Raw genomic sequence first — 13,523 nt, 5'->3', positions numbered from 1 at the left:
AACCACAATGAAGGAGCTTCTGGCAATCAAAGCTGCCTTTGGAGAATGGCCCCAGCATCTGGAAGGTGCCCGACACCCAATACGGGTATACACAGATCATAAAAGCTTGGAGTATCTCTGCAGGGCAAAGGTGCTGAACCAAAGACAGCTTTGATGGCCCCGCTGTTCACACACTTTAATTTTACCACCACTGATCAGCCAGAAGCCCAGACCAAGTCACCCAACGCCCTGTTCCAAAAAGGGGAATGCTCCTGACCCTCACCACACTCAGCTGATGTGCATCCTCAAGCTCAATAATCTCCTGTCCTTTATCTAAGCGGTTACAAAAGAGGGGCCCCTCAGCCCCCTAACACCTTCAGAAGGTCCCTGGGTGGCCATTAGGCTGGATTTTAAAATCAAGCTTCTCTTACCAGCCAAGCACACAATCATCCTCACAGAGCCACCTGCCTGGGGAACAGCATTAAAAGGGCTAATGTAAGGCACTGGGGGACTTGAACTGGGGTCTATGGAGTAAACAAGCCACCCACATACACTGATAATTTGGCTACACCAGCTAACACACAATCTGCAGTGGTTGAACACCAGGGGCTGTTCCGCCTCAAGTGATCTGACTGACAGTGGTTTTAGCAATCCCTGATTGGCTCCCTGACACTATATAAGCCCAGGGGGTGTAACAGGAAGTGTTTGGTGGCCCAAGAGAGGCTGTCTCAGTGGTGATTTTGGGCTGGGAGAGAGGGACTGCTGGCTAGGCGGGGTGAGATGGAAGAGAAAAAGGAAAGTGAAGCCAGGCTACAGCAGGAGGCTAGGGAAAGCACTGAGGAAGGCCGGATGCAAGCAAGGAAAAAGAAAAGGGTAGATTCTCTGGAACCAGAAGAGGGAGCAGCACATAGGAGGGCAGGAAAGGGAAATGGGGGATAATGACCTACTAGTAAAATCCCTAGATAAGGCCCTAAAGCGAGGGGCTATCAACCCCCTGAGAATGGCAGAGTGGGTCAAAGAAGTGCTGAAGCTACAGCAAGAGCTCAGACACCATCTGCTGGAGACCCTGAGTGGAATGTCAAAGCAAAGAGCAGGTAGAGAAACTCCTTCAGACAAAGGTGGCAGGTAAAATACAAATAGGCTGTCAGCTCCCCAAATTCTTCCCAGAACCAAGAGGGGTCGTGTGTGTGGGTGTCACCTGACATGTCAGGACATAAAGAAGGAATAGGTGGAGATAAGGTCATTAACTAGTGAGGCTAATTGGCTGAAGAGGGGACAGCAAGTGCTCAACTCCTGTGCTGGCTACACTGTAAGGGGGGGATGTGAGCAGTAGCTTTAGGGTATGGGATATTCTGGACCAAGTCCTACATTCCTCTGTCTGTGACATGCTGGAGCTGCCAGAGATTTGGTTGTGCAGCAAATAATTCTAAAGGAATAAATACAGCACAGGAAGTGCAGAGGTGACCATTCATGTGTTGGTTGTGAGGAAGGGACAGAATAAAACTGTTGCAACTGTGGAGGAAAGCGCAGCTCAGCATATGGAGCGTGCACTGAGGCAAAGTGAGCTAGAGAAATACAAAAAAACACAAGTTTCTAATATCTCCAATGTAGGAGCTGATAGGAGATGCCTTTCCCCACATCAGGTTCTCTCTTGGGTAACAGCCTACAACAAATTAAGGGGAGGTAATGAGTGACATTGGGCTGAAAGGGGATAACATACTAATAGAAACAGATTCATTGCATTAATGATCAAAGTACTAACAGAAAACGAGAATTATAATTAAACCTGCTGAAAAGTACCCGCAGGCTAGCAATCTGTCAGTAGAACAGCTTCATACTTTCCTAAGTGAAGGAAATAGGACAGTTAAAGAACAGTAGTGACTATTTTCAGCTGGAATGCCCCAGCTTAATAGCACATGGGCAGGAATTAAAGATACATATTTATGTGAAAACAAAGCCTAAGATAAAATACATAGAGACTTGACTACCAGAAAAACTAGACTATAAAAATCCCAGCATGCGCTCTACATAGACATGATAGAGAAATAGGAAAGGGTGGACGTGCCTGCACCTTCACTAAAGAGAACCTGAACTGTCTCGACACATAGATTAAAAAGCTAAATATCGAGTATAATGCTACTGAGATACATATATGCAACAATTCTGCATGTCTAATGTTTTATAATGTGCATAACCCATGCAGGAAACTAGAAGCTGTGGACCTGAAAGAATGAATTGCAGATGTCACATGCCCATTCATTATCTGTGCTGAGCTGAGAAGTCTCAACAGATTGTGGGGAAGTAAGAACAAAATGGAAACTGTGAAGAGCAAATCTTTGAAGAGAATAATGTAGTAATATGAAATGATGTCGCACCTACTGGCTTCAATACGGCTGATGGAAGCGTCTCATGTCTGGATCTGGGACTAGCTTCTAGCATCATAGGGAGCAAATGCAGCTGGGGAATTGCCAAAGGGAGGGAATGGGTAGTGAGCACTTCCTGAGATTAGCTGCAGATCAAGGAGAAGGAAATACTGAAGATGAGGATAATAGCTCCAGTTGGAATCTTAAAATAAATAAATAAAAGCGAACAGAAGAAATCTTTGGAACCAGACGTGTGGAATTAGTGAATGAGCAATGTCTCAGTGGAAATATTGAGGACTTGTAGAGTTATATGAATAAGGGAATCCTAAAGACAGACAGCCTAGCTACTCTAGGATACCAATGCTGCCGAAAGATAGGAAAAGTGTACCATGGTGGGATAAAGCCTGTGAAATGGTAGCCAGGGAAAGGAATAAGGAGTTTTTTCTCTGACATACCATAGATAATGAACTGAATGAAATATAAAGTGATGTAGTTTCACAAAGGGCAAGAAGAGAGAGCCGGAGAATGTAATACAGGAAAGCTCCTCCTGCTGTAACATGCAGGGATCCCATCTATGGGCAGCAGCTGGGCCAGTGGGGTTTCTTTCTACACCCCTGGGTCAAGTATCCCCCCACCTTCCAGGGGCACGAGCGGTTGTGTACAGCTAAATTGGAGGCGGGGAGCGCTTTCCCCTCCTCCTACTCCCCTCTGTGTGTGGGTTCCAGAGAGGAGGCAGAGGGAGGAGGAAGAGGAAGATGACCAGCCAATGCAATGAGCCTAACAAGGGACGGGTGGTGGCAACTTTAGCCCCATACTGACACATCTCCCCTCTCTTTCTCCCTCGCCAGCCCTGAAGGGGGAAGCAGGGGAGTCCGGCTCAAGTCCAGGGAAGCACTGTTTGTTTGTTATTTTTAATTTGGTGCTTAACAAAAAGACTGATTTTATGATGATGGATTTTAGCTGCTTCTTCCTCAGAGTGCAGCTGGGAACAGTTGTGAAAGTTGCTAGGTTTGTCGCTGGTCGCTTTGTCTCTTTTGTCGCCAAGTACATTAAAAAATAGTCCAATCTAGCTACGCAGTTGCCAAGTTGGCAAGGTGTATCGATCTCCCTTTGGAAGAGGGGCTTCGCTTTGATTTACCAAGTGTAATTATACCCTCAGATTTGTATTGGGTTTTCTCACTTTTCAGTGCGGTCCCACTCCAGCCTTTCTCCCACTTGGTTCATTTTGTCTCTCTAAAACGTTGTAGCAAACTGTGCCCAGTGGGACTTGCCCGAGGTGACTTGCGTAACTGCATCTTTTTCTTTAAGTCTAACTATCCCATGTGGAAAATATTTGAGATCATGATTAAACAACAGCTGACACTTGTGGGAGTTGCCTGTCCAAGGGGATCGGGCGTTATAATGTACTTTCACCGCCCCTTCATTAGTATTCAATGGATGTTGCCACCTCGTGGTCATTTCTGGAAATAGCTGCCCATATTTCAGCCTTTCAGTGCGCTGCCACTTAGTGGCTGTTTTACAGCCTAGCTTTCCCATGATTGTGTTGGCTACGGAAATCTATTGGCCACTAGTCAGTATTTCTGACACCCCACCCCCTGTTGCCTCTCCTCTGATTACATCTAGTGTCCATTTCCCAGCATGAAAACCTGTTGCTCAGCCCTCCTCTGGGAAAAAGAAATCCACTAATCTTAGCTCTTATGTCACATAGTGGCCATTATTTAGTATAAGAGACCATTTCTCACTACTTAGCACCTGCTACTCTCCACAGGTCGTTACATAGCATAGCACAGGGGTTCTCAACCAGGGGTATGTGTGCCTCTGGGGGTACGCAGAGGTATCCCAGGGGGTACATCAACTCATCTAGATATTTCCTTAGTTCAGTGTTTCTCAACCGTCACAAGACATGTTATCTGGGGGGGTCACAAGTTCAGGGCCATCATTAGGGGATGGCAAGCAGGGCAATTGTCTGGGACCCTACACCACAGGGGCCCTGCGAAGCTGAATTACATGCTTCAAACCCAGGTGGCGGGGGCTCAGGCTTTACCTTAAGGAGGGCTTGGATTTCAGCTACACTGGAATGTAAGTGCAATATTATATTCCAGTTGACTTATTCGAAAACTCTATGGGAACAAGGAGAAAATGAGCAATTATTCAGTAGGAATGGGCTGTTAAATAGAGAAATGTATGTCTGAACTTGTAAGCAAGTAGTTTTAATTGAGATGAAACTTGGGATATTCAAGAAAAGTCAGCCTCCTGAAAAGGGCACAGTAGTCTGGAAAGGTTGAGACCCACTTGCGTAGAGTTCCTCTTCCTTTCAGTGCTCTGTCCTCAGCACTTCAATCACCCAGGCAAATTTGAAAACCTCAAGTTAAGTTATTATCTCTGAATGGTTTTGTGAAAGCCACATTTGCGGATGGCTTTGCTCAAGGCTGCCTTGACCTCCCTGTTTCTCAGGCTGTAGATGAGGGGATTTACCAGCGGAGTCAGGACTGTATAGCAGAGAGCGAACACTTTGTTCGGGTCTCGCAGTGTCTCGTGTTTCGGTAGCAGGTAGACAATCATTACAGTGCCATAGAAAACTGTCACCACGATGAGGTGAGAGGAGCAGGTGGAAAAAGCTTTTTGCTTCCCAGTGGTGGAAGGGATTCTCAGGATGGTGGCGATGATACACACGTAGGATGTCAGGGTTAGCAGGAATGGAGGCAGGGCGAATACACAGACTAGGATGAAATCCAGCAATATGACCAGGTGTGTGTCACTGCAGGAGAGTTCCATCAGTGGGATGGAGTCACAATAGAAATGGTCGATTTCATTCAGGCCACAGAATATTAACTGTGATATGAAGAAGACAAAGATGGTAACAGCCAGACAACCATTTAGCCAGGACCCAGCAGCCAATTGGAGACAAAACCTGGTATTCATAAGAGTGAAATAGTGCAGGGGTTCACATATCGCTAAATACCGGTCGTAAGACATCACTGCTAGGAGATAGCATTCGGTAGCTCCCAGAAAACCAAAGAAGAACAATTGTGTGAAGCAGCCACTGAGTGAGATTGTTCTGTCCCCGGTCAGGAGACTGGCCAGCACCCTGGGCAGGATGGTGGAGGCATAGCAGGTCTCCAAGAAGGACAGGTTCCCCAGGAAGAAATACATGGGGGTGTGAAGGTGCCGATCAGTCGCAATGAGCACCATGATGAGGGTGATCGTGCCCACGGTTACGATGTAGATCACTAGGAACGCCAGGAAGAGAGGAATTTTCAGGTCAGGGAGATCCCCGAATGCCAGGAGGATGAATTCCGTGGTGGCTGTTTGGTTTCTTCAGTCTGTATCTGCCATGGGCTGAGTCTGAGATCAAGAAAACAAACTGTGCCATTGAATCGGAAGAACATAGGGTTAAGTTAACCAAGTCTCATTAATTCCTTGTCTGTTCAGGAACTCCCCTTCCTCTGCTCACCAGAGCCTGTGATTCTAAGGCAAAATGTAGAGTTCAGAGCAAAGTGCCAGGACTCTGTCATAGAATCATAAGATGAGGGTTGGAAGGGACCTCAGGAGGCCATCTAGTCCAACCCCCTGCTCAAAGCAGGACCAACCTCAGCTAAATCATCCCAGCCAGGGCTTTGTCAGGCTGGGCCTTATAAACCTCTAAGGATGGAGATTCCACCACCTCCCTAGGTAACCCATTCCAGTGTTTCACCACCCTCCTAGGGAAAATGTTTTTCCTAATATCCAACCCAGACCTCCCCCACTGCAACATGAGACCATTGCTCCAGTCTGAGGACAGAACATAGGTACCCATGCAGACCACCCTCTGCCAGATCAGAGCAATAACTACCATAACAACGGTCCATGTCTCTAGTAGCAGAGTACTGATATGGCAGATCATAGCATGTCTTTATCTACTATCCTATCCCATCTAGTGACACAGAGCAGCTTAACACTGATGCTGAAATGCTGCCTTTGGCCATTGGCAAGGGCCGGAATCATGCCATATTTCAGGAGTCAAAATCCATAAAGACATAAACTGAAATCTTGCATTAACATTTCCAGTGCATCCACGTGTCGTTAGGTACCTATCCTCTGTTAGAATTAATGGAATGTAAAAGAACCATAGAACCTGGAATAGTCAGATGCAAGTGCCCTGTACGAAAAATAAATTTTTTTACCCCTCACAAGAGATGCATTTATTCCACAAATTATGAAGTGGAGTAAATTCTCCTTCAATTCATGGGGTGGTGATGGTGGTGTGCTGAGGGACTGGCAGCACCTTTTCTGTTTCCCAGCATTCGCTTTGTAACAGTAATAAAATACAGCTCTTTGGAGGGTGGATCTTAAGAAGGGGCCTCACAGGTGGACATGCAGCCCTAACCGGGGAGTGTCTCTCCCCACTCCGTAACGAGTGTGGGATGATAATACACAAACAAGACATGGGGGGAAAAGATGCTGTCCATGTATTCGGAGTCTAGAAAGAAGGTGGCATGTGTGATCCGAGCTAGTAAGACTCTATCTCCACTTGCCACCCAATTGGGGGAAGACACTGAGCCAGACCTGCAGCTGGTAGCTCCGTTTGTGTGTCGGGGGCAGATCCCCAACTGAGAACCTGTCACAAGAGCTGTATGTCAATCTGCATCTCTGTTAAATGGTGCTATGGACACCGACTGGCGCTGATGGGGAAAGGTGTGGTTAAAACCATTAACATTCACCTGAAGAAGAGCTCGGAGTAGCTCAAAAGCTTCTCTTGGAGACCCACAGAAGTTGTTCCAATAAAAGATGTTACCTCACCTGCCTCATCCGTCTACTTCTCCCAAAGCACATTCACGTCCCTGTCTGGAAGGTGGGAGGGACATGCTGTCGGGGAGTCAGTGCTCACCTGTCACCCCAGTGCAGCCCCATCCTGAAGCAATGATGTCCTACTTCTCCGGGTTAGACGCCAGGAGCCAGGATCCGCAGCGGAGGTTCTCGTGTCTCCTCTTCCAGCAGGAGCTGGGTTTTCTCAGTGCAGAGACCTGCAGTTACCTGAAGTGATCAGCAGGTGCATTGATCTGCCTTTGGGAAAGGGGCTGCCCTTTGATTAGTGTAAATGCTGCCTCTGGATTAGTGTTCGGTCCTCACTGTTCTTAATACGGTTCCACTTCAACCTTTCTCCCACTTGGTTAATTTCGTGTCTCTCAAGCTCTGTGGCTAACAACGCCCAGTGGGATGTGTGCCATGGGACTTCAGAGAGAGAAAAAGCAAATACAGCACAGTACTGTGTTAAAAATAAACTTAAAAAGAAAGATTGGACAAGGTAAGGAAACTTTCTGTGCTTTTATCATTTTAATTCAGATGGTTAAAAGCAGCATTTTTCTTTTGCACATTCAAGTTTCAAAGCTATCTTAAGTCAACATTCAGTTGTAAACTTTTGAAAGAGCAAACAGAGTTAGGAATATTTCAGAGTTACAAACAACCTCCATTCCCGTGGTGTTCATAACTGAGGTTCTACGGTAATTCTAACAGCAGATCACTGCCTAAAGACACTAGACTGAACTGGAAATCTCACTGCAAGATTTCCATCAATGTATTTATTGATTTAAACTCCTGAGGCATGACATGATTCTGGCCAGTGACAGAAGCGATATACAGAATTTAACATCATTGTTAAGCTCCTGTATGTCACCAGATGGGATAAGAGAGCAGATAAAAAAATTCTCTGATCTGCCTTTTTAGTACTCTGCTACCAGAGAAATGGACTGTTGTTACTGTACTTATTGCTCTGATACAACAAAGGATGGTCTGCATGGGCACCAAGGTTCTGTTCTCCAACTGAGACTTTTGCCACTCGGCTCCGAAGTCTAAATTTTGCCTTAAAACTACAGCCTGTGGTCAGGAGAAGGAGCGTATCGGAATACTTATGGAATGAATTCACATGACTTGATTAACTTTTAAATTTATGTTCTTCCAATTCCATTGCCAGTTTCTTTCCTTATTGCCGAACTCAACCCATGGCAGACCCAGACTGGTTGTCACACAATTCATCCTCCTTGGATTTGGAGATCTCCCTGACCTGCAAATTCTTCTCTTCCTGGTGTTCCTAGTGATCTACATCACAACCATGGCCATGAACACCCTCATCGTGGTGCTTGTTGTGATCGGCACCTTCACACCCCCATGTACTTCCTCGTGGGGAACCTGTCCTGCTTGGAGACCTGCTACATCTCCATCATCCTGCCCCAGATGCTGGCCAGTCTCCTGACTGGGGACAAAGTCATCTCATTCTGTGCCTGCTTCATACAACTGTACTTCTTTGGCTTTCTGGGAGCTACCGAATGCCATCTCCTAGCAGTGATGTCTTATGACCGGTATTTAGCGATATGTAAACCCCTGCACTATTCAACTCTTATGAACACCAGGTTTTGTCTCCAGTTGGCTGCTGGGTCCTGGCTAAATGGTTGTCTGGCTATTACCATCCTTTTCTCATTCCTATCACAGTTAATATTCTGTGGCCCGAATGAAATCGACCATTTCTATTGTGACTCTATCCCACTGATGGAACTCTCTTGCAGTGACACACACCTGGTCATACTGATGGATTTCATCCTAATCTGTGTATTCGCTCTGCCTCCATTCCTGCTAACCCTGACATCCTACGTGTGTATCATCGCCACCATCCTGAGAATCCCTTCCAACACCGGGAAGCACAAAGCCTTTTCCACCTGCTCCTCCCACCTCATCATGGTGACAGTTTTCTATGGAACCATAATGATCGTCTACCTGCTACTGAGAGGTGACGCACTGCGAGACCTGAACAAAGTGTTCTCTCTCTGCTACACGGTCCTGACTCCCCTGGTAAACCCCCTCATCTACAGCCTGAGAAACAGGGAGGTCAAGGCAGCCTTGAGCAAATCAGTCTGTAAATGTGGCTTGCACAAAACCATGCAGAAACTTCGAGATAATAATTTAATCTGAGTTTTCCAATGCTGACTGGTGATTTAACCAATCAGCCCCCATTAAAATGAAGTTGGAAACTCCCATTCAAAGTATCAGTTCTAATGTGGAAAATACGTAGATAATCTGCCAAGAGTTACTGAGGGTGTTTACGGTCCCATGCTGTGTCCATGTATCACAACGCCCAGGAAAGGGAGGCTGAGGACAGCTCTGTCCCTCTCCATGTTTAGCACCGATACATGCTGTACGATGGTATATTTCTCCATGGTGTTGGCTCAAAATTCACCCTATGGGGAGGAAGGGTGCACAGCATCTGAATATGCACAACACTGTCCTTGTGTAAGGCATAAAATCCATTAACAACCCAAGTAAACCCCTGTGTACATCCCCTGTTCATTGTTTCTCTATGTTAGATAATAAGGGCTGGTAATCAGACAGTCTATTTCAAATAAAACACATGAGGTGACATCATGTTTGTTGCTACAGTTTCTTATGACTCTGAGGACGCAGGGGAAAATCCAGGAGGAGCTCGAGTCAGCATCAGGAGGGAGGTGGCCATAACAATGTTCCCATCAGTGCATGTTCAAGCTAGGCACCAGGCAGAGGGGACACGCAATTGTAACCAGATTTTTATGTCCACTAAAACGCCATTTTTGACTAAAATACATGTTTCCGCAATGAAAATACTAACTCCTGGGGCAGGATATGTGGGGATGTAAGGCTGGAAAATCTGCCACCCCGGAAAACGTGCTTATTGCCATCAAAGGCATGTACAATGTCATCTAGATGATCTGTAACTGCTAGTGGCAAATATCTCCAAAGGCCGGTGATGGGGAACTAGATGGGGTGGTTCTCTGAGTTACTACAGATAATTATTTGCCAGGTGTCTGGCTGGTGGATCTGCCCACTGTGACGTTCCCCTCTGCAATCTGGACTGCTGTATAGCTGTGTCACCCCAACCCCTCACTCCTAAACCCCAACTAGCACTTGCTTCACCATGTGAACACCCCACGTCTGGGTCAGCCCACGCACAGACTCCTGCAAGCCAGCGTCTCTTACCTTAGCCAGTGAGTGCTTCTGGCCGGCCAATCACGGGATTATGGAATAATGTGACCCCCGGCCAGTATCTCCGGCAGTGCTTTAGATAAAACAAACAAATACAAACAAATACATGAATTAAGTACAGAAAGATTTTAAGTGGTTATAACCCAGAGCAATATAAATCAGATTAGATCAGGAAGAAATAAAAGGGAATCACATTCTAAACTAAGCTAAACACTTTCAGGAGCCGTACACAGTTAGATGGTTCTCACCAGAGGATAGCTGGTCGACCCACAAACAGATTCCCCCCACCCCAATTCCCCGTGGGCAGTCTTGACGTTGTCTTGTAGATGGATCGCAAGAGAGAAGTCACGAGACCAAAATGTCTCTGCCTTTAACTGATGCCCCTCGCCAGCCTCGGGGGTCAGGTGATTGGCCATGTCTGGCATGGTTTCCTTCCCTTGAGTCAAAGAGCATCACCTTATCAGATGCTCAGGTCAGTCCATTGTTCCTGGAAGAGCTGGGTTGTTTTACGCATGCCTTAGTGAGGTGTGAATCACCTCTCTGCTTTTAGTGCTTGCCTGGACCTACATACCCAAACAATACGAGACACGCAGCTGGGAATATGACATAGCAGAGCATCAGCCACACGCACAACATTGCAGGAAACATGCTGCCATGACAATAACGTTCAGTGTGTCATGTGCATTCCAGAAATACCGCACATGACTTACTTTGCATTAAACAACACACAGTGACACTGGAAGAGCAAACAGGAATGATACACAATCACACCATAAAGGTGTACATGGGGTACAGGGTCTCATACCCACATGCTCAGCTTCTAACTGGTGGCCAGATTTGGGGACGAGAAGTAATTTCCCTCTGGTCAGACTGGCAGAGACTCTGGAGCTTTTTGCCTTATCTACAGCACGGGTCACTTGCAGGTTTAAAGGGGTGTAAAGGATGGATTCTCTGTAACTTGACGACTTTAAACCATAATTTGAGGACATCCGTCACTCGGCCAGAGGTGAGGGTCTGTGACAGGAGCGGGTGGGTGGAGTTCTGTGGTCTGCAGCGTGCAGGAGATCAGACTAGGTGATCACGACGAGCTGGTCACAGGTAAGAACTGCAGTGCTCCAACTCTGCAGTAGTAGGAGCATTGCCAGCAGATGGAAGGAAGTGATTATTCCCCTCTATTCGGAACTGGAGAGGCCACATTTGGAGTATTGTGTCCCGTTTTGGGCCCCCCACTACAGATAGGATTTGGACACATTGCAGAGAGTGCAGTGGAGAACAAAGAAAATCATTACTGGGCTTGAGCATCCGATCTATAAGGGGAGAAAGAGAGAACGAGGCTTGTTTAGTCTGCAGAAGAGAAGAGTGAGGGGGGATTTGATAGCAGCCTTTAACTACCTGAAAGGGGGGTTCCAGGGAGGATGGGGCTAGGCTGTTTGCAGTGGTGGCAGATGACAGAACTAGGAGCAATGGTCTCAAGTTGCAGTGGGGGAGGTCTAGGTTGGATATTCGGAGAAGCTTTTTCCCTAGGAGGGTGGTGAAGCACTGGAATGGGTTATCTAGGGAGGTAATGGAATCTCCATTCTTAGAAGTTTTCAAGGCCTGGCCTGACAAAGCCCTGGCTGGGATGATTTAGCTGAGGTTGGTCCTGCTTTGAGCAGAAGATTGGAATAGATACCTCCTGAGGTCCCTCCCAACCCTCATCTTCTATGATTCTATGATTTTATTAAATTGACACTAGCTGGCAGAAGGTCAGAGGAAATGAAATGGGGGGGGGGGGGGGGTTCAGAAATACTGAGCAGTGACCGACAGGTTTCAGTAGCCAGTACACTAATGGGAAAGCTAGACTGTAAAACAGCTGCAGGTGGGAGCAGATAGAAAAGCTGAGCTATGGGCAACTATCTATTAGAATGGCCCACTACGTGGAGCATCTAGTGAATATTAATCGAGGGATGGTGCAATTGTATTATAACAGGCCATCACCTTGGACAGGCATCGCTCAAAAATCTGAGCTGGTGTTTCATCATGATCCCAAATACTTCTCACATCAGATTAGACTAAAAAAAAGAGACATTTAGGTAAGTCCCATGGCACACGTCCCACCGGGCGTTGTTAGCCACAAAGCTTGGGAGACACAAAATTAACCAAGTGGGAGAAATCTTGAAAAGGGAGGGTATCAAAAAGCGTGAGGACCAAACACTAATCCAGAGGCAGCATTTACACAAGTCGAAGGGCAGCCCCTTTTCCAAACGTGGATCAATGCACCTGCTCATCTCTTCAGGGAACTGCAGGTCTCTGCACTGAGAAAACCCAGCCTCTGCAGGAAGAGGAGACACAAGAACCTCCGCTGCGGATCCTGGCTCCTAGTGTCTAACCCGAAGAAGTAGGAGCTCATCCCTTCAGGCTGGGGCTGCCCTGGGGTGACAGGTGAGCACTGACTCCCCGACAGCGTTTCTCTCCCACCTTCCAGACAGGGGCATGAATGTGCTTTGGGAGGAGGAGAGGGATGAGGTAGGTGAGGTAATAGCTTTTATTGGACCAAATTCTGTGTGTGAATGAGAGAAGCTTTTGAGCTTCTCCAAGCTCTTCTGTAAGTGAATGCTAAAGGTTTTACCTGCACATTTCCCCATCAGTGCCAGTCGGTGTCCATAGCACCATTTAACAGAGATGCAGATTGACATACAGCTCTTGTGACAGGTTCTCAGTTGGGAATCTGCCCCCCCGACACACAAACAGAGCTACCAGCTGTAGGTCTGGGTCAGTGTCTTCCCCCAGTGGGGTGGCAAGTGGAGATAGAGCCTTACTAGCTCAGATCACGCACGCCACCTTCTTTCTAGACTCCGAATACACGGACAGTATCTTTCCCCCATGTGTCTTGTTTGTGTATTATCATCCCACACTCGTTATGGAGCGGGGAGTGACACTCCCTGGTTAGGGCTGATCACGTCAGCCTGGTGAGGCCCCTTCTTAAGATCCACCCTCCAAAGAGATGTATTTTATTACTGCTACAAAGTGAATGTTGGGAAACAGAATAGGTGCTGCCAGTCCCTCAGGTTCTATGGTTTGTTTAAGTTCCATGAATTCTAACGGAGGATAGGTACCTAAGGCCACGAGGCTGCACTGGAAATGTCAATGCAAGATTTCAGTTTATGTCTTTATTGATTTTGATTCCTGAAATGTCATTGCCAACGGCCAAATGTA

At 46.8% G+C, this 13,523-nt stretch overlaps 2 pseudogenes; one reads left to right on the top strand and one right to left on the bottom strand.

The window, feature by feature from the left end:
• Positions 1–4,718: 4,718 nt before the first annotated feature.
• LOC137141656 (olfactory receptor 2AP1-like) lies at positions 4,719–5,678 on the bottom strand (annotated as a pseudogene).
• Positions 5,679–8,268: 2,590 nt separating this feature from the next.
• LOC137141655 (olfactory receptor 6N1-like) lies at positions 8,269–9,284 on the top strand (annotated as a pseudogene).
• Positions 9,285–13,523: the final 4,239 nt, after the last annotated feature.

Source organism: Emydura macquarii, unplaced genomic scaffold (genome assembly GCF_026122565.2).
Source record: "Emydura macquarii macquarii isolate MOO-44397 ecotype Brisbane River unplaced genomic scaffold, CSIRO-AGI_Emac_v2 contig_3109, whole genome shotgun sequence".
In the NCBI taxonomy this organism is placed as follows: Eukaryota; Metazoa; Chordata; order Testudines; family Chelidae; genus Emydura; species Emydura macquarii.
The sequence above is the reverse complement of the archived record's forward strand: the minus strand, read 5'-3'. Positions and strand labels throughout refer to the sequence as shown.